Source organism: Loxodonta africana, chromosome 18 (genome assembly GCF_030014295.1).
Source record: "Loxodonta africana isolate mLoxAfr1 chromosome 18, mLoxAfr1.hap2, whole genome shotgun sequence".
In the NCBI taxonomy this organism is placed as follows: Eukaryota; Metazoa; Chordata; class Mammalia; order Proboscidea; family Elephantidae; genus Loxodonta; species Loxodonta africana.
This window is the reverse complement of record NC_087359.1, coordinates 28,954,837-28,976,024: the sequence shown is the minus strand read 5'-3', so window position 1 is coordinate 28,976,024 and position 21,188 is coordinate 28,954,837. Positions and strand designations below refer to the sequence as shown.

Sequence of the window (21,188 nt, the reverse complement as noted above, 5' to 3'; positions counted from 1 at the left end):
TGTCTATTTGTAGCTCACTCCAATGCTTGTTTTTATTAAGAAAGCAACTTATCTCCCAAAGAGGTCCAATCCTTGCCTTAAAAGAGGTTGTTATGCTCATACTTGCCTCTGAACTTTTGTCAGTTTCCCTCCCTTGAATAGTCTTTCCTTCTCCTCTCCATCTACACACCTTACCCATTCTACTTTCTTCAGGAAGGGGCTTTGTACTGTCTCAGTGAAACTTACCTCTCCCATAAACTATTAGAACTTACTGTTTTATTCATGTTGACACTTAAGCCTAGAATGTGCTGTATTAATGTTTAAATGTTTTAAGTCTTTTGTTTCCCAAATAGACTATGAGGTTCCAGAGGCAGGATTTCTCTCAAATTAATTATATATATGATATAATTACAGGTGATATAATATAGATATGTGATATAATTATCACAGCTCTATACCTACAGTAGGCACAAATACTTGTCAAACATTTATACATGTCAATGTAAAAATACATCAGAGTTTGCTTATTCACATTAGAAATGAAGTTCTTGCTTTACAAAAAGAGGAATTTACTATAAGCTTCTTTTAAGTGGTAGCTCCTCTATATCAAAATGCTTTTAAGTGTTAGTCTAGTAATGATTGAATATTCATCAAAAGGCCGAGGTGGGAGTTGGTGAGAAAAATGTTGAAGCCACCAGGTTAAAAAAAAAAAAAAAAAAGAACATAAAACCCATTGCCATTGAGTTGATTCCAACTCATAGCAACCCTAAAGGACAGAGTAGAACTGCCCCATAGGGTTTCCAAAGAGCACATGGTGAATTCGAACTCCTGACTTTTTGGTTAGCAGCCGTAGCTTTTAACCACTGTGCCACCAGGGTTTCCAGGTTAGAAGTCATCAACTGCAGATCAATAGGAAATAACACTATGAAAAAAATTAATGAGAAAAACCTCATTTACGTCAACTTTTCAGAAATACCATCATTGTGTAACATGGTTCATATTTTTAAAAAGTTGTATTTGGTGCTTTCAGTTATATCTTTTATAACATTGTCTGGAGGGTAACCGTTAGAGAACAGTTTAAATCAAAGATCTTAGTGACATATTGCAAAAGGAACTAGGTTTTGAAATTAGTATGTCTGAGTTCATATTGTAGCTTTGCCCCTCAATCAATGTGATCTTGGGCTGGTTATTAACCTATGAGAGTCTCCATCCCCCATCTATAAAACTGAAATAATACCTCACAGGGTGTTTTGAGGGTTAAATGAGGTAGCACATATATAAGGCATTTAGTAAAGTGCTTTTAGCTAGTAGGTAATCAGTCAGTGATGGGTGTTATTACTCTATTCAACAGGGCAAGAGTTGAGGGAAAAGGGTACAAGGTAAGCCTGATGGTTTACTTTACAGACATAGAAGTGCCAAGGGAAAACGTGTGCAGAAGTGAGTACCGTACTGAGAAGGAGCATTTGGGATAGCATACGTGATACTGAAAATGTAAACCTGAGAGGCATAGAGTAATGAGGGACTACTTTACGGACAATTATTTGTAGATCCCTCTTATATGACGTATTTTTCCAAGTTTAAGTTATAGACTAAATTATTACCTTGACCAGAATGGATTCTTAGTATGTAGAAAAACTAGCATTCTTGGAATTTGGGTAATAGCCACAGAAGAGGAAATCAGGGAGAGGAATTAACGGGAGGTGGCAACTCTTCACAACACTGCTTTCTGACCCTACTGTACCCCACCTGCACCTCTGCCAGGGTCAGATTGTTTCTTTCATGAATTAAAGTGTGGCAGCAAATTGCAAGAGTTGATAGTAGAACTATGTGGAAGAGAAATGGCTGAGTAGAAGCATTTTGGATGATCAAAGCAGTGAAGCCAGGAGATCACTCCAGTGAGTACCTACCGGCACTGCCCAGTGTGAAAATGGGATTTGGGAAAGGTCAGCCAAAAGACACAGGGGCTGATCTTTGGAAGCATAATGAAAACAGTGAGTCAGAGTTACCCACTTTATCAGAATGAGAGACCCCGTGGGTCACAGCTATTCTGGCTTACTGTAGGAAAATCTGATAAAGAGCTCTAATTTCCAGGAAAAATGGACTTTCCTTTTATGCATTGTTACTAAGCTTTTGGTACTTCCTACCTGGGGAAAGGAGCCCTGGTACACAGTGGTTAAGAACTTGGCTGCTCACCAAAATGTTGGCAGTTCGAATCCACCAGCTGCTTCTTCGAAACCATACGGGACAGTTCTATTCTGTCCTATGGGGTTGCTGTGAGTCGGAATCGACTTGACAGCAATGGATTTTTTTTTGGTTGGACTTTGGCAAAAGTTGCAAACAAATTTTAAATGAAAAGCTCAGACATGTGACTTCTTAAAAACATGTTTTTACTCGTGGAGATCTGCATAAACATAATATAGCCATGTTTACTGCTGGTAAAAGTGTGTCAAGTCCACATGGCAGAATTAAATCTATCAATATTTCACGATGTTTCACAGTGAGCACCATGATTTCTAGGTGTTGGTACCTGAACTAGTTTGAAACCCAATGCATTACACCTCTGACAGCCAAGGCAAGAATGTTATTAGCCTCAGTGAAATTCACAGGGAAAGGTTTAGATACAAAGTAATCTTTGGGGGAAAAAAGGCCAGGGGAGAATAAAATAGTTTTGAATGTAAAAATAACATAATAATAGCTACTGTTTCCTGAGCACTTATTATATACCAGGCTCTGTTCTAAGTATTTTCCAAACAAAATTCCATTTGATCTTTACAACCATCCTTTAAGTATCATCATCCACACTGGATAGATGATGAAAAGAAGGTTCAGAGAGACTTGCTTTTAAGGTCACACAGTTCTAGGTAAGAGGTGCATGGCACTGATTCAAACCCAGATTTTCTGACTCACGATGATGACATTATAATGCCTCTAGATTTGTGTGTATGTGATTTTTAAAAACTTTCATAATTGAGATACAGTAAAGTGCACACATCTTTTTGCATATGTATATACACACCCTTGTAACCACTTACCAGATCAAATTACTGAACATTTCCAGCAACCCAGAAGGCTCCTTCCCGCCCCCTCAGTCCTCCATAAGCAGACACTGCTCTGCTGTTATCACCATAGCTGAGTTTTAGTTAGATTAATCTTTTTGGAGTTTGTCATGGATTGAATTACGTCCCTCCAAAAATGTGTGTATCAATTTGGCTGGGCCATGATTCTCAGTATTGTGTGATTTTCCTGTGTTGTAAATCCTGCCTCTATGACGTTAATGAGGGAGGATGGGCACAGTTGTGTTAGTGACGTAGGACTCAATCTACAAGATTGGATTGTGTCTTGAGGCAATCTCTTGACATATAAAAGAAAGAAGCAAGCAGAGAGACAGGGGGACCTCATACCATCAAGAAAGCAGTTCTGGGAGCTGAGTCCGTCCTTTGGACCTGGGGTGTGCAGAGAAGCCCCTAGTCTGGGGCAAGATTGATGAGAAGGCCAACAGAGAGAGAAAGCCTTCCCCTGGAGCTGACACCCCTGAATTTGGACTTTTAGCCTACATTAGTGAGAAAATAAACTTCTCTTTGTTAAAGAAACCCACTTGTGGTATTTCTAGCAGCACTAGATAACTAAGACAGAGTTACCAACCAAAGATTCCATATACCAGTCCTTCACCTTATCATTTTAGCTGTAGTATTCAAAGCTTCTCTAGCTCTAATTTTTGAAGCACTCACTGTAGAGACCAATAATTGGATGTGGCTTCATATTCAGTTTCTCATATTCTGAAATTAATACTAATTAAAACAAAACAAACTCAAACTCCTGGATCAAGTGCTCCTGGAGGGGGTTGATTCAAGCCAACCAACCGCTTTACCTTAGAAGCCCCACAGACACAGGTTCCTTGATTGATGTAAGTCAGCGCGACAATTACCAATCAAGAAGGAGCCCTGGTAGTGCAAGTGGTTAAAGCTCTCAACCACTAACAAAAGGTTGGCAGTTAGAAACCGCCAGTGGCTCCACAGGGAAAAAGGTGTGGCAGTCTGCTTCCCCAGAGATTTATAGCCTTGGAAACCCTACTGGGTCGCTATGAGTTGGAATCGACTGGATGGCAGTGGGTGGAGTATTACGGATCAGGAGCTCTGGTGGCATAGTGGTTAAGAGCTCAGCTGCAGTTCGAATCCACCAGCTGCTCCTTGGAGACCCTAGGAGGCAGTTCTACTCTGTGCTACAGGGTCTCTATGAGTCAGAATCTACCAGAGGGCAACAGGTTTGGTTTTTTGGTTTTATTACCAATTATGGTCTCTCATTAGGCAGTGATAGCCATGAAAGGTCGTCTCCAGTTCTGGAGGGGAAGACTGGCCAGGCAGAGAATGTAAAAGTGATTGCTTTGCATCATCTCACAGCACACAAAAAATTTATGTCCCAAATATCTTCTACAGTTGACTTGCTGTTTTATGATACAAGGGAAAAGAATAATAAATGGGAAGAAGACTCAGACGGAGGGTACTGGGGGAATATGACCTAATATCCTTCAATGAAGCCTTAATGGGGTGGCTCTCCGTGCCTTGCAGACTAGCTCTTAAAACCACATTACGTCTTATCCAACTTGGCAGTGACACAAGGAACCTCACAACCTTACTTCAGGCTTTCAAGCTGTGGTTGCTGAATTTTCAGCAATCGTTCTAGATTAACAGTCTCCCTCCTCCCTCTCCATTATTCCTCCTGTCTACCTCACCTCCCACTCCCCTTGCTGGTTTGGTAACTCATTCTGATTCCCACCACACCCAACAGTGGCATTTTGAATCTGTCTACAGATCACAGTTGAGAATCTGGGACAAAATGACTGACACTTGTAGGGCTGTAGGGGTGATATGAGCCTAAAGGGGCTGAAGTAGGGGAAATCTAGAGGAACGTTCTGGCCATCAAAGCGGGAAGACAGGCCTTGAAGTGGTCGCACGTGACAGCAGCAGCCACCTCGAGAGTGACATCACCCCTGTGGGCGGAGCCTAATCATGTAGGGGCCTTGTCTCTATTGAAGGGAGGAGCCCCTTCTCCCTCAAATGCGATCGACCTCACCAGTCAAAGACCCCTGAGGAAACGAGAAATGCCAAGACATCGTGGAACGGTAGAGGCACGGCCCAGTATCTCCACACCCAGGTTTCCGTCTCCACCCTCTCCTCCAGCAGCTCCCCACCCCTCAGCTGGGGCGGGGGCGCGCGCGCTGCACCACGCACGCGCCCCCACGCACGCTCGCTGCCTCCGCGCTCGCGCTCCTCCCCACCCCGGCCCGGAGGGGGCGGGGCTGCGGGCGGCCTCCGAGGGTGCGACGCCCCCGGCGCGGCGGCGGCGCTAGCGAGCGGCCGTCCGGGCGCGGGGCGCAGCGCGCTGTTCCGGCGGGGCTCGCTGGCACAGCTGCCTCGCGCGAGCCGCCCGGCCGGCGGGGAAGCTGCGAGCGCGTCGAGGCCGGCCCAGGGCCCCCGGCGCTGCCTCCCGCCGCGCCCTCCGCGCCTCCTCCGGGCGGCCCCGCCCCCGCGCCCATCCCCCTCGCTCACCTCCCGGCTGCGCGGCGCGCGAGGAGGAGCGAGGCGCCCGCGGCCGCCGCCGCGGCGAGCTGAGGGGAGAGAACCTGCCTCCGCGCCGCCGCTGACAGGAGGACGCTGCGGGCTGCACTCGCCGCACGGGAGGCCCTGCCGCGCCTTTCCGGGGTGCAGACCCGCCGAGGGGCGTCCGAGCGCAGCGAGGTGTTCTGGGAATCACGGGCGGCGCCGGCGGGCGGCCGCGCTCCTCACAGGAGACCCCGGGGGTGGGGGCTGGACACCGACGTGCAGCGAGCCCCTCCGCGCGGCAGGTAAGAGACCCGGGGGAGCAGGGACGTTCACCTCCAGCACCTCAAATTCAGGGAGTGGGGCGGGGCGAGCAGGGAAATGGGAGCATGGGCAGCGAAGTGGCTCCGGTGTCCAGGGCGTGGGGAAGGTTGACTCTGAAGGTGGCATTAAGGGTGGTTTCAGATGGGTCTGGAGCCGGTCACTTCGGTGTCACCGAAGGTGTCGTGGAATTTGGTACCAGGAGAGCCTCTGGATGACGGGGACCCGGGAGGAGATGCGAGGCAGATTACTGAACGTGGTGCAGAACGAGTTGCCAAATGTGCCCCCAGAATGTAGCATCAAAGTAGTTGAAATGTGCCAGGTGAGGCACAGGACAGGTTGGCTGGTGTGGCTGGGAAATTCACGATGGGAATGTTATTAGTGGCATTAATAATCCCTCTGAGAGAGAAGGAGGTGTAGTATAATGAAAGATCAGTAGGGTTCATTGCTAGATATTTTGCCACAGGAAATCGAGAGGAGCTATGATAAGCTATTTGTGAGACAGAGAAATTGCTTCTGGTTGTGAGATGGGAAAGAAAAAGGAGGACTAAAATAACGCCAGGTTTCGCGGTTTACAATTGTAGCTTTTCTGTTTCAGGTGTGGAATGTTTCAAATGATTTTCGGAAAGCATAAACAATGATAATTAATATTAGGAAGAAGATTTGGTGTTTTGGGTGTCTCTGCTTTTCTTCCTCTCTGCTCCTCTTCAGGAAAAGAAAAATAATAATACCTTGAGAGTAATTATGAGTTCAAGATCATTAAGCAAAAGGGAAATATTTTTCGTACATGCCCCTTTCTCCATTTTCACACAGGTGAAGATATCTGGAATGAGGAAAACAAAACAATATGGTGAACAAAAGGGATAAATTTTCAGTCATTTTGAGAGGTTGGAGGCAAAAGCTATCGCAATGGTTAATTATAGAGAATGACAGTAGTGAAATATTCTTGCATGTTCTTGGTGTTGGGATGGCGAAATAAAAAAAAAAAATGAATACAGCAAATGTGGCATAAAAAGCAGCAACATGGATACTGTCAGTGGAGCTTTTCTTGCATTTCCTAGGTAGAAGGATCATCTTAGGAATGTGAGTGCAAAAATAAAATATTAAATTATATATATGTACACACACGTGAAATAATCTACATGGTGCAAAACACTGTGACTTCCATTTGAACATATCTGTGTTTTGAGAGGATTGTCAGAACATCTGGAATTTCAAAAGTAACAAAAGACGGCTTGATGAGCTACTTAATATATCTCGTAGTGTACATATAACGAGTGTCTATATACTATGAAACAAAAGGAAAAATATCTGGATGTATTCACTAGGATATATTTCATTATTGATGAGGTTTTAGTGTTTTTGTTATTCTTGCAGAGAAATTGAATTACTTGCCTGCATATTGTTCTATACTATAATAATTTGCCAGATAATCTGAAAATCATACTGATTGACTTCCTCCGGGTTCCAAATTCGCCCATCAAATAATTTTTTGATTCAAAGGCAAAACTGAATTTTCGTTGGTGATTAATTTTGGATTTTAGTCCCATGTCCCTCACCTTGAGGCTCTGTTGAGACTAAAGAAGAGAGGAGAGGGCCAGAGGAGAATAAAGAACAGTTCTGTTGGGTCTTCCTGTTTTGTTCTGACTGTAAGCCATATGTACTGCCACCCCCTACTGTCTGTAGGAAGAGGTGTCACAGCCCCGCTCTTTTCTTGTTATCACTGCCCCCTTGTGTAAGGGAAGAAAATGATAGCTACACTTCTGAGAACTGCTCTTCTCAGATTTGATAGACTGGTTATATAGATTTATTAATCACCTGTTATCTGTATTCTCTTCAGAATTGCAGGCCTTCAACTCACATTTCAGATTTGACGTCTGTTTTTAGTGGTATCTAATTTTAGTCATTAATTCAAATTGCTAAGAATGTTTTCAGTATGTTCAGGAAGATGGTACAGTATTGTTACTAGTAGTGATAACTCACACTTATATTGTACCTAGTCTTTGCCAGTCCAGGAGAGCAAACACTCATATACTTTCCACCCAGCTTAAGAAATAGAACATTACCTGCCACACTTTTTTAAACAATTGTTTTCTTCTTTTAGCCAAACGGCTTCTGCTATTCTTTTCAACAAAAACTTTACTTATTAGGTTGTGAATCATATATCTCATGTAGCCAAACATACAAATATGTACATGTATATATAACATATATACATTTGTTAATATAAGAATTCAATAAAATCTAATGATTAGGGCTAAAACTTATTCATGATATATGCTTATAAAATTTAGTATATTTAAAAAATTATCATAGTCTCAGATCATGCCCTGTATTTGTGTTGATTTGTAGTTCATTTTAGTATACTTCATTTATAAAACTTACTTTGGTTTGCATCTTTATTGTAAATAAAGATTTACTAACACTGTTAAATATTAGTGGATTATTTACCTTTCCGTCATTGACTCGACTGTCCCATACTAGGTCTCTTTACCTCCCCCTTCCCCCATAAGTATCTTTGCTCTTTCAGTATTTTCTGAATGACTCTGTGTGCATTATTTTGAATGGAGAAGGAAGTAGACCCTAGAATGGAGTAAGTATACCAATTGAGTAGTTCCAAAAGGGGACAATTGGAATAGTTGATATATATTAAATATATGGTAGAACAAGCATGCCTGAAAGAAATGCATCAAAATTCTCTTCTCATATCCTATTACAATAGAATTAAAATTGAACTTCTGAGACACACTGTTCGGGCACACTAGTTGAATTATATTGGATTGTACTTACCCAAGGAACCCTGGTGGTACAGTGGTTAAGCACTTGGCTGCTAACCTAAAGGTTGGTGGTTCACACCCACCAGCCACTCTGCAGAAGAAAGATGTGACAGTCTGCATCCTGTAAAGATTTACAGCTTTGGAAACCCTATGGGGCAATTCTGCTGTTCTGCAAGATTGCTGAGTTAAAATCAACTCATTTGCTGTGGGTTTTGGATTTGGGTACTTACACAGAATCACGTATATTAGCTGGAATATTTTTACTGATGATGATGTTGTTGTTAGTTGCTGTTGAGTTGATTCTGACTCATGACGACCCCATGTGATAAACCTAGATTTCATTTCAAAGAGCTAAAACAAGCTGTTGCAGATAGCCATTTAATATTCATGCACTGGTCTGATCAAGGTAACAACTGTAAAACGGTTTGGCAGCTAGTTTATTTGGGTATTTCTTTTTTTCTCTGTGAATGAGTTGAGGCTCAGCATTGTCATATCTAGTTAATGTGCCTCTAGTCATCAAATACTACTATTATTTGGAGAAAAGGCACTGTATAGATGTCGTTGTTGTTAAGTGCCGTCGACTTGGTTCTGACTTATAGCAACCCTGTATACAACAGAACAAGACATTGCCGGGTCCTTTGCCGTCTTCACAATCGTTGCTATGTTTGAGCCCCTTGTTGCTGCCACCGTGTCAGCTCATCTTGTTGAGGGTTGTCCTCTCTTTCGCTGACCTTCTACTTTACCAAGAATGATGTCCTTCTCCAGGGACTGATCCTCCTAATAACATGTCCAAAGTATGTGAGATGAAGTTTTGCCATCTTTGCTTCTAAGGAGCATTCTGGCTGTATTACAAATAAAAAGTTTAGACTTTGTTGTAATACCCTGAAAACTGACTGTCAACTGGTTTATTTGAACAGTATCTTTTGTAGTAACTTGTATTAGATGGAGATTATTCACAATTTAAAAAAAAAAAAGGAAAAGATGCGAAGGAAAGTATATGTAGTGATGGAGAGTACATATCCCTAATGAGCCTTTTGAAAAATCTCTGGAGAGGAATAGGTTAAAAGAAGCGCTAAAAGACTTAGAGCTGTATTTTCTCACATAATGGTTCTTTTTTTTTTTTTTTAAAGAGGATGTTTTACTTTGAGTATTTAAGATTCAAGGTAATATAGTTGAAGAACAAGAAGTTTGGGCCTCAGTTTTAAAAGGCTAAAGCAAGTTGAGGATGCAGCAAGTGAAAAAAGTTTCTGGTAGGGAACTGTCTTATTCCAGAAAGCTCTAAATAAGTAATTACAGTACTGCAATTATTTCTGGAAAAAAATTGTGATGTATTTTGTTTTGTTTTTTAATTTTTTGTGTGCTTTAAGTGAAAGTTTACAAACCAAGTCACTCTTCCCTACGAAAACTTATATATACCTTGCTGTATGTTCCTAGTTGCTCTCCTTCTAATGAGACAGCACACTCCTTCCCTCCACCCTGTGTTTTTGTATCCATTCAGCCAGCTTCTGCTACCCCTGCCCTCTCATCTCTTCTCCAGACAGGAGCTGCTCACATAGTCTCATGTGTCTACTTCATCCAAGGAGCTCACTCTTCACCAGTATCATTTTCTATCCCATAGTCCAGTCCAATCCCTGTCTGAAGAGTTGGTTCTGGGAATGGTTCCTGTCTTGGGCTAACAGAAGGTCTGGGGACCATACCTCTGGGGTCCTTCTAGTCTCAGTCGGACCATTAAGTCTGGTCTTTTTACAAGAATTTGGGATCTGCATCCCACTGCTCTCCTGTTCCCTCAGGGGTTCTCTGTTGTGTTCCCTGTCAGGGCAGTCCTCAGTTGTAGCTGGGTACCATCTAGTTCTTCTGGTCTCAGGGTGGTGTAGTCTCTGGTTTATGTGGCTCCTTCTGTTTCTTGGGCTCATGGTTATCTTGTGTCTTTGGTGTTCTTCATTATCGTTTGCTCCAGGTGGGTTGAGACCAATTGATGTGGTGTATTTTATTAAAAAAAAAAAAAAAAAAACCTTTACGAATCATGTGAAAGCTGTGCCTGTGGATGTTGTAAGTGTCAGATAAGTTGCTTTTGTAGGGCCACACATTATGAAAATATCTTGTGTTCAGTTTATGTTTGCACTTGAGTAGTTGAAAGTAAACATGACTAAGTTTAAGAGGCAAAAGAATTAATCTGATGTTACTCTTAATCATGCCCTTTCTGCCTTTATGTAGTGCATGATGTATGTTGTTAGTTGCTGACTCATGACAAATCATGTGATATATACCACCTCTGATATTACTGTTTATCAGAACTTGGGGGTTTCTCATGTCAGTCATGTAAACTGAGTAGTTGCATTACAGTGGATGATCGGGTTGGTGTGTTTTTTTAAGAATCCAGTTGCCCAGTAGACATTTTTACTGCTTATATCAAATTTATGGATATCTCCATATTGCTGCCAGAGTGATCTTTCTAACACAATCGTCTGACCATTGGCACTCTTTTCTTCAGAATCTTCCAGTGGCTTCTCATTACTTAATGGATAAAATAAAAACTTGTTAGCAAAGTATAGAAGGTCTTCATGATCTGATCCCTACTTACTCTTTAGACTCATTGCCTGCCACTTTCTTCTTCAGAGTTATACTTCACACAGTACTGAACTACTTGTGGTCCCTTGAATATGTAATATTCTCTTACCTGCCCATGCCTTTATATATGGAATTCCCTCTGCATAGAATACTCTTCGCCTCTCCTTTGTTCTCAGGGCAAACTGGTACTCAGCCTTTATGTCTTGGTCCTTGAGTGAAGGTTTTGCTTACTCCCCAAGGTGGACTTGGACATGCCATTCCTTATTCTCCCATTCATCTGGTAAAAATGAACATTATCATAGTTATCACATCATATTTTAATTATGTCTGTCTCATCATTAGCCTGTGAGCTCCTTGAAAGCAGGCACTATGGCTTTTCATCTTTTATTTTTAGCATCAGTATAACCTAAAAAAACCCGAACCCACTGCCATCCAGTTGATTCCAACTCATAGCAACCCTATTGAACAGAGTAGAGCTGCCCCATGGGTTTTCCAAGGCTTTAAATCTTTACAGGAGTAGACTGCCACATCTCTCTCCCATGGAGTGGCTGGTGGATTCGAACTGTGAACCTTTTGGTTAGCAGCTGAGTGCTTTAACCACTGCACCACCAGGGCTGTTTACATCAGTATAGTTAGTACATAATATGTGCTCTTTATTTATTGAGTAAAGATTGTTGAAAACTCTATCGGTTATGCCTTTGAAACCTCATCTGTTAGTGAGTTAGAGGAAACTTCAGGTATCAGGAGGTACGTAGAGAAATATAGATATATACATATACCATCTAAAATATCATTCAGAGTAATCCTGGACTGTAATTAAAACTGACCCAAAAGATGAACCAGATTTTGTTCAGTTTTTTTTTGTTCTTTTTTCTTTGGGTTTTATTTCTTCTAAGACTGATTTGTTCGTTCTTTTGGCAGTCCATGGTGTATATTCAGTATTCTTCGCCAGCACTGCAATTAAAATCCATCAATTCTTCTGTCTTCTTTTTTCGTTGTCCAGCTTTCGCATACGTATGAGGTGACTGAAAAGACCATGGCTTGAGTCAGATGCACCTTAGTCATCAAAGTGACATCTTTGCTTTTTAAAACTTATCTTTTTTAGGTTTCTGGGGATGAGGAGAGGAAGATTAGGAGGCTCACTACCTACTAGGTTGCTGCCCGTCCCTTTCTCTGTGTAAACTTTAGCCAGTCACTTAATTACTCAGGTTTCAGTTTCCTCAAATGTAAAGTCAAAGTAATCATTTATGCTTCCTAGTGTTGTGGGAATTTAATGAAAGAATATATTTGAGAGCATTTTTAACTTTCAAAATATTATACAAACATGAATTATTTTCATTATATATTACAGGGGTTGGTAAATTACAGCCATGGGTTAAATACAACCCACCATCTATTTTTGTATGACCTGCAAGCTAAGAAAGGTTTTTACATTTGTAAATGTTTGAAAAAAAAATCAAGAGAAGAATAATACTTTGTGACATGTGAAAATTATATAAAATTCAAATTTCAGTGTCCGTAAATAAAGCTTTATTGGAACATAGCCTTGCTCATTTGTTTATTTGCTATGGCTCTTTTCGGGTACAATGGCAGAGTTTAATAGTTGCAACAAGATGACCATATGGCCTACAAAGCCTAAATATTTGCTATTTGGCCTTTTACAGAAAAAGTTTGTCAGTCCTTGGTCTATTATATAGTCTGTGTCCATTAAGTGTTAATGTAATGAGTTGGAGATACACCAGCTATGTCTGTTGAAGGCCTTTGAAGGGAGTAATTGCTTATGTTTATTTATTGAGAAAAGATTGGCCACTTTGTTCTAGTACTGATGTATATGATAGGACCCAACTGTACCTCCTTATGATACCCATATTATATGTAACTATGAAGAAGTTTATGATAAAGTGTTATTAGAGTCTATTCTTTTTTATTTTTTTTTTTTTTAAAGAATAGATATCCTAAGTGGAGTAGTTTAGAGCACAGCATGAATGAGAATATTTTTCTTTTTTTGTTCAGGTCCCAGTCTCCCAATATCTGGAATATCTGGAAGGTTTGAGGTTCAGACCCACCCAGAGACATCTCGGAAGAAAGGCCTGGCGATCTGCTTTTAAAAGACACACAAAATCAAGTTTTTTTCATTGTTATGTGAAGTTACTTTAAAAAAAAAATAAACTTGATTTTGTACATTAGTTTACTGTTCAGACATCTTGTGCATCTTTCAGAAGCAGATCACCAGGCATTTCTTCCAAGGTGCCTCTGGGTTGTTGGTCTGAATCTTGAACCCTTCCAATTAGCGGTTGAGTGGTTAACAGTTTGTGCTACCCAGGGACTCCCACCTTGTGTGTAAGATAGTACTGTAAGAGTTGAGCTGGATTAGTTTTATTAGAAAAACTAACCCAAAACCTAGGGGATTTTTATTCAGTCTATTAACTTATTCATTCACTTAAATATTTATTGACCACCTACTATGTGTAAGTAGTTACTTCTGCTATTATAGTTTTTCAGTAGAAGGTGGACGTTTTATATTTTTCCTAAAATAGAAGTTAACATTGTAATTCAGAATTCTATGACTTCTACCTCTGGGAAAAATGTAGTGTGGTATTAAAGTTTGTCAGTTTCCTAAATTTCCGCTGGCCAGGGACAATGTTGATCATTTTTAATATGTGTGTTTTTGGTGGGGGGGGGGTCGGGGGGCAAAGGTATGAAAAGGAAAGCAGTGGTTTATAGATTACTTTCTATTATTATCAGCAAGTTTTGCAGACACAGCATTCACAGAGAAAAGTTGTTGTTGTTAGGTGCCGTTGAGTCAGTTCTGACTCATAGCAATCCTACGTACAATAGAACAAAACACTGGCCGGTCCTGCACCATCCTCACAATTGTCGTTATGCTTGATCCGATTGTTGCAGCCACTCTGTCAATCCATCTTGTTGAGGGTCTTCCTCTTTTTCACTGGCCCTCTACCAGGCATGATGTCCTTCTCCCGGGACTGGTCCCCCCTGATAACATGTCCAAAGTGTGTGAGATGTAGTCTTGCCATCCTTGCTTCTAAGGAACATTCTGGTTGTACTTCTTCCAAGACAGATTTATTTGTTCTTTTGGCAGTCCTTGGTATATTCAATATGATGCAGTTGAAAACCCCATGGCTTGGATCTGGTGCACCTTAGTCTTCAAGGTGACATCTTTGCTTTTCAACACTTTAAAGATGTCTTTTGCAGCATATTTGCCCAGTGCGTCTTTTGATTTCTTGACTGCTGCTTCCATGGGTGTTGATTGTGGATCCAAGCAAAATAAAATCCTTGACAACTTCCATCTTTTTTCCATTCATCATGATGTTGCTTATTGGTCCAGTTGTGAGGATTTTTGTTTTCTTTATGTTGAGGTGTAATCCATACTGAAGGCTGTGGTCTTTGATCTTCATCATTAAGTGCTTCAAGTCCTACTGACAGCAAACAAGGTTGTGTCATCTGCATAACGCAGGTTGTTAATGAGTCTTCCTCCAGTCCTGATCCCGTGTTCTTCATGTAGTCCAATTTCTTGGGTTCTTTGTTCAGCATACAGATAGAATAAGTGTGGTGAAAGGATACTACCATGACAACACCTTTCCTGACTTTAAATGACACAGAAAGTAGAAAGCAGTAATAATGGAAAACTTTTGTTATTCCAAATAGATAACTTTGGAACAGGTAGCTATGATGCTTTCCTTGATAATGCAGACATTATCATAGTGATGATATGTCTCATTATAGAGACTGACAACTTGAAGAAATATGGCACCTGTTTTTTATTGCCATGGAAACTTCCTATGGATCCAGCCTTATAAGTAGATTATAGTTATTAAACTGGGAAATGGGAGTAGGTTTGCTACTGTTGTTAGTCACTGTTGAATTGGCTCCCATTCATGGCAATTTTACGTATAACAGAACAAAACATTGCCTGGTCCTGCATCATCTTCATGATCTTTGATATGTTTGAGTCCATTGTGGTTATTGTGTCACTCCATCTCATTGAGGGTTTCCCTCATTTTTGTTGACCCTCTACTTTACCAAACATGATGTCCTTTTCTAGCCATTGCTCTTTCCTGACGACATGTCCAAAATAAATAAGACAAACTTGCCGTACTCACTGTTAAGGAGCATTCTGGTTTTATTTCTTCTACGATTGATTTGTTCACTTTTCTCGCAGTCCATGGTATATATTCAGGGTTCTTTGCCAACACCACAATTAAAGTGCGTCAATTCTTCTCCTGTTTTCTTTTTTCACTGTCCAACTTTCACATACATATGAGGCAATCGAAAAGACCGTGGCTTGGCTCAGATGCACTTTAGTCATCAAACTAACATCTTTGTTTTTTAAAACTTTAAACACATTTGCCCAATGCAATATGTCATTTGCTTTCTTGACTGCTGCTTCCATGGGCGTTGATTGTTGATCCAAGTAGATGAAATCATTGACAACTTCATTTTTTTTTTCCTGCATTTATCATGATGTTGATTATTTGGTTGTGAGGATTTTTGTTTTCTTAACGTTCAGGTGTAATCCATACTGAAAGCTATATCTTTTACCTTCATCAGTAAGGGCTTCAAGTCATCTTCATTTCTGGTAGGCAAGGTTGTGTCTTCTGCATATTGTAGATTGTTAATGAGTCTTCCTCCAATCCTGATGCCTAAATGAAAGAGGTCTTTTCTTATGCCTCTGTTCCTAATCTTTTGTTGGGGTCTCACAGTTTCTAGCTCTAGTTGCTGAAATTTGATAAGGCAAAGCTAATCAGGCCATGGAAGCTCAATGGGTATTCTTTGTACTCTAGAATTTTACTTCTGCTCATATTCCGTGGAATCCTGTAGGACTTCCTGGGATTGTGAATTAGGGTGAGTGAAGGCTTATTAAAACAAATAAACAGCCAAGCAACCAGCTACATATACCCAAATCCTGCTTCAACATCAGAGAATCTCAGCTCTTCTTGTTAGAGCTTTAAGGAGGGAGAGAGACTTTCTTTGGAGGTTGTCATTCAGGCAGATATTCCTATATTATAGGATGACAATACTGCTGTTCAGTTGTAAGAAGCGTTTGAAATTTTGCAATAGCAAGACCCATTGTATAATGGAAAGAACATGAATTTATGAGTTTTTGAATCATGAAAATGGGTTTGAATTACTGCTCTCACTTACTAACTGTGAAAACTCTTAGGTTTTACCATTTTTTAGAGTTAATTTTTTTTCTATAAAAAATAGAAGTCTCCATTCACAACCCCCTTGCTTTTTAAATTCTACTTGCCTCACTAGTGGTGGTGGTGGTTGTTGTTGGGTGTTGCTGAGTTGATTCCAGCTGATAGCAACCTCATGTGACAGAGTAGAACCACCCCATTGAGTTTTTTAATGGAAGCAGATCGCCAGGTCTCTCCCACGGAGATGCTGAGTGGGTTCAAACTGGCCAACCTTTCAGCAGCCGAACGCTTAGCCAATGCGCCGCCAGGGCTGCTTTTCTCTAGTGGTGACCTTAGTTAATCTTTTGGTGTTACCTTTCATATCTTTCTCTATGTAGTTGCGTAAATGTACATATATAAATACATATTTTGTATCTTATACATAAATGGATTACACTACATGTGTTCTGTATCTTGCTTTTGTCTCCTAATATGTTTGAGTCTTTTTACAGGTCCATATATATAGTACTATTGCATTATTTTGAACTCAAACAGCACTTGTAGTGCTCATCTTTGTAGGATTGTGTGTGTGTGTGTGTGTGTGTGTGTGTGTGTGTTTAGGGTAGATTTCTAGAAGTAAAGCTGCTGACTCAGAGAGTATCTGTACTTAAAAAAAAAAAAAGGTATATACTACCAAATTGTGCCTTTTCCTAAAATGCCTATTCCAGTGTACATGGCCACCAATTGTGTAAGAGAACCTATTACTTTTTCATCCTTATCTACAGTAAATGTTATGGGTTTTAATTTTGTCAACTTGTTGGATCAAAAATCATCTTTTTTAATTTGCCTTTTCCTAATTTCTAGAAAAGTTGAGTACCTATCCATATATATGTGGTCATGTATATTTTCTGTTCTATGAATTGTTTGGATGCTTGGCCCGTGGGTTTTTTTTTTTCCTTGTGCTTTAAATGAAAGTTTACAGTTCAAGTTAGTTACTCATACAAAAATTTATACACACATTGTTACGTGACCCTAGTTGCACTTCCTATAATGTGACAGCACACTCCTCCTTTCCACCTTGGGTTTCCTGTGTCCATTGAGCCAGCTCCTGTCCCTTTTTGCCTTCTCGTCTCACCTCCGGACAGGAGCTGCCCATCTTGAGTTAAGGGGCACTGTCTTCACAAGTATCGTTTTATGTCTTATAGTCCAGTCTAATCTTTGTCTGAAGAGTTGGCTTTGGGAATGGTTTCAGTTCTGGGCTAACAGAGAGTCCGGGGGCCGTGTCTTCTGGGGTCCCTCCAGTCTCAGTCAGACCATTAAGTCTGGTCTTTTTACTAGAATTTGAGTTCTGCACCCCACTTTTCTCCTGCTCCATCAGAGACCCTCTGTTGTGTTTCGTGTCAGGGCAGTCATCTAGTTCTTTTGGTCTCAGGCTGATGGAGTCTCTGGCTTATGTGACCCTTTCTGTCTCTTGGGCTAATATTTTCCTTGTGTCTTTGGTGTTCTTCATTCTCCTTTGCTCCAGGTGGGCTGGGACCAGTTGATGCATTTTAGATGGTCACTTGCTTGCTATTAAGACCCCAGATGCCACTCAGCAAAGTGGGATAAGAATGTTTTCTTGATAAACTTTGTTATGCCTTTTGACCTAGATGGCCCTGGAAGCCATGGTCCCCAGACCCCTGCCCTTGCTACTGTGTCCCTCAAAGTGTTTGGTTCTATTCAGGAAACTTCTTAGCTTTTGGTTTAGTCCAGTTGTGCTGACTTCCCCTGTATTGTGTGTTGTCCTTCCCTTCACCTAAGATTTGGCCCATGTTTTTGTTATGTTGATGGTCTTTTTTTTTTTTCCTTTTGATTTGTAGGAGCTCTTTGTATAGAGATTAATCCTTTATTGTTTTAGTTGCACATATTTTCTCTTGATCATTTGCTCATAAGATCATCTGATCTTATGGAGTTTTCCATTTTTTTATGTTCAAATTTGTAACCTTTTCCTTCATGGCTTCTGGATTTTGCATCTTTCTTAGGATGCCCTTCCACTTTAGATTTTAAAATAGTTTATATTTTCTTGTAAGGTTTATCTAATTTTTTTTTTTTAAGTTTAATTTCCTCAACTATCACCTGCAGCAGTGTTTAGTGATTCTTCATTTTAATCCTCTTGATAAATGCCCAGAAACTGAAAATTTTACCAGAAGGAAAAACTAAATTTTCATGTGCTATGTAAGTACATGTAGAATAATTGTTTTTAATATTGTAAATGCATGTGAGGTTTCCCTTGAAAAAATTGTAGAGAAAATAGGATTTTAGTGGATCTTGCAGGTCTCACAAGGAGAAGGAAAAGTGGAATGTTAAAAAGGAGGGCTGGGGTAATTTGTAAAGGAGAAAATTTAAAGGTGATAATAAAACATTTTTTTTTTAGGTGGCAGGAAGGGAGTGGGCAGGGTGTAGGTGAGTGGGGTTTAAAGTTGTAAACGAATTAACTTAAACATTGCCCTTAAAGCTTTGCCCCTGTATCTTTTGCCTTTCTTTAATCCCTGATTTTATTTTCTGATTCTGTTTTGATCTGTCCTCATCCTTTCTCTACCCCTTTCCCTGATTATTTCCTGTCTATTCTAACTGCTTTGTTTCATATTATACTTTGTTCTCATCTATATTCTGATTCAGAAAATTATCTTAATAGTCTCTCTTAACTCATTTTGTAGTTTATTTCATTCTTTTGAGGTCAGAGTTTTGAGTTATTTAAAAAAAAAAAAAACTTTTTCTTACTCTTGATCTGTCATTAACTCTTCATTTAAAATTTTACTTCACCCAAGATCCTTAGTTCTAGTTTTTCGTTTGTTTGCCGCTGTTTTATTTTACCTTTATTTTCTATCTTATCTTTAACAACTCTGTCTTGAATTCATATAGTTCCTTCCACAGCGTTTAGGACATTAGCTTGCACATTGTGGTGTACACTATAAATATGAGTGATTGAAATATAAGTTGTAATAATAGATTTTTGACCTAGTTGTGTTTTTTTTCCTTCTATCTCCTCACAGACACCTATCTTTCTTTTTTTAAATAATGTGTTTTCAGTGCAAGTTTATAGGTTCCCATTTAGTAGTTTATACATAAATTGTTCAGTGACATTGGTTCCATTCTTCACAATGTGTCAACATTCTCATTATTTTTGTTCTGGTTGTTTCATTTCCAGTAATCTAGTTTCCCTGCCTTGCCCTCTTGTCTTTGCTTTAAAGTAATTGTTGACTGTTTGATCTGATATAGATGATTTTTTGAAGGAGTGTAGTACTCGTGGGTGATATTCTTTATTTTGTGAGCCACTCTGTTATTTAGGTGAAAGATGACCCCAGGGGATAGCCGTGGTTCAAGATTTGAAGAGTATCTCAGGGCAATATTCTTGGGGAGTCCTCTAGTCTCAACTGGTCCAGTAAGTCTGGACTTCTAAGGGTTTGAGTTCTGTTCCATATTTTTTTTTATCCCCGTCTATCAGGATCCATCAATCGTGGTTCTGATCAGAACAATCAGTAGTGGTCCAGGCACCATCTAATTCTTCTGGTCCCAGGGTAGATGAGTCTGTGGTTTGTGTGTACAGTCCTGTAGACTAATTTCTTCTTTGAGTCTTGGGTTTCCTTCTTTTTCTTTTGCTCCAGATGGGTAGGGACCAATAGTTGTATCTTAGATGGCCGCTTGCAAGCTTTTAAGACCCCAGACACTACTCACACCAAACTGGGATGTGGAACATAAACATTATGAACTATATTTTGCCAGTTGACCAAGTTGTCCCACAAGACTATGAAGGATCCCTTTCTTGATTAAGGTTATTCATTCTTTAATCCACTACTGATAGAATCAATGCTATGGCAATGGATTTTTTTGGTATAGCGTTGCTATGAGTTGGAATTGACTCAACAGGAATGGGGTTTTTTTGAGGGGGGGGATGTACTCTGGTCAGAATTGTCATTATTACCCAGTTATTATGATGCTTCAAATCATGTGATTTCATCTATATGCACTACCAGCACACACTGTTTTTGTTGCTGTTGGTGTTTTTATAGTCGCTGATTTCATCAAAGTTTCATGTGTTTTAGCTACAGTATTGTACTAATTAGCATGGGGGTGGTAGTTACCACACTGGGTGACACCAACCCTACTGACCCCACTGCCTGCAAGTTAGATGGTATTATAGTCATTGCAAGAGCTGAAGGTCAGAGAGGCTAAGTAACTTGTCCAGAGTATACAGCTAGTAGTTGATAGAGCCAGAACATGAACATAGGTTAATCTGTGTTCAAAGCCCATGCCCTTTCCATTTCATTTCATAATTTCTTTATATTGTTCATTTAACAGCCCTATTTAAGTAAAGATTTCGTATAAGTAATATAAAAAAATGAATATCATTATAATGAGTACCAGAGGGCTCCTGGTGCTTGGTCTTTTGGATATATAAAAATGATGGGACTCTTTGTTGGGCCAGAATCAAGAAAAATTGTGAATGTGGTGAATAACTTTGTTGGAGATCTGTTCAGGTTAGAATATTATCGCAAGCATCTTACACATTGCTTAAACTAGAATGTAATGAAGATTAACTTAACCTGGAGAATGTCATAAAGGAGATCATTCCAGGTTTCTTTTTACTGAGTTGGCTGCACCTCAAAGCAGTTGTTGCTGTGCCTTCATACACCACTTCATGAGAAGCGTTCTGTGGTTTATAATCACCACAAGCCTAAACATTACTATTCCTTAGCATGTTTCATCGGAAAATGTAATATATCAAACTATAAAGCATTACCAACCCAACGTTTTGGTAAAAGTTTTTATTAAGACTAAATTTGCCTTCAGATTAGCAGAATATTCCTCATTTTGCTTCATCTCCTTTA

At 40.0% G+C, this 21,188-nt stretch overlaps 1 protein-coding gene across 7 annotated transcripts in view; it reads left to right on the top strand.

Annotated features, from left to right (window-relative positions):
- Window positions 1–5,630: 5,630 nt before the first annotated feature.
- TANC2 (tetratricopeptide repeat, ankyrin repeat and coiled-coil containing 2) overlaps window positions 5,631–21,188 on the top strand; it is a 375,358-nt gene continuing 359,800 nt past the window's right edge. For 4 of the 7 annotated variants that reach the window (XM_023553792.2, XM_064270957.1, XM_064270955.1 and 1 more), the window contains exon 1: window positions 5,632–5,821. The gene's annotated coding sequence lies outside the window, so the exon portion shown is untranslated. Of the gene's footprint in view, window positions 5,822–21,188 lie in introns of all 7 variants that reach the window. The other 3 variants (XM_023553793.2, XM_023553790.2, XM_023553789.2) reach the window with 2 other exon arrangements.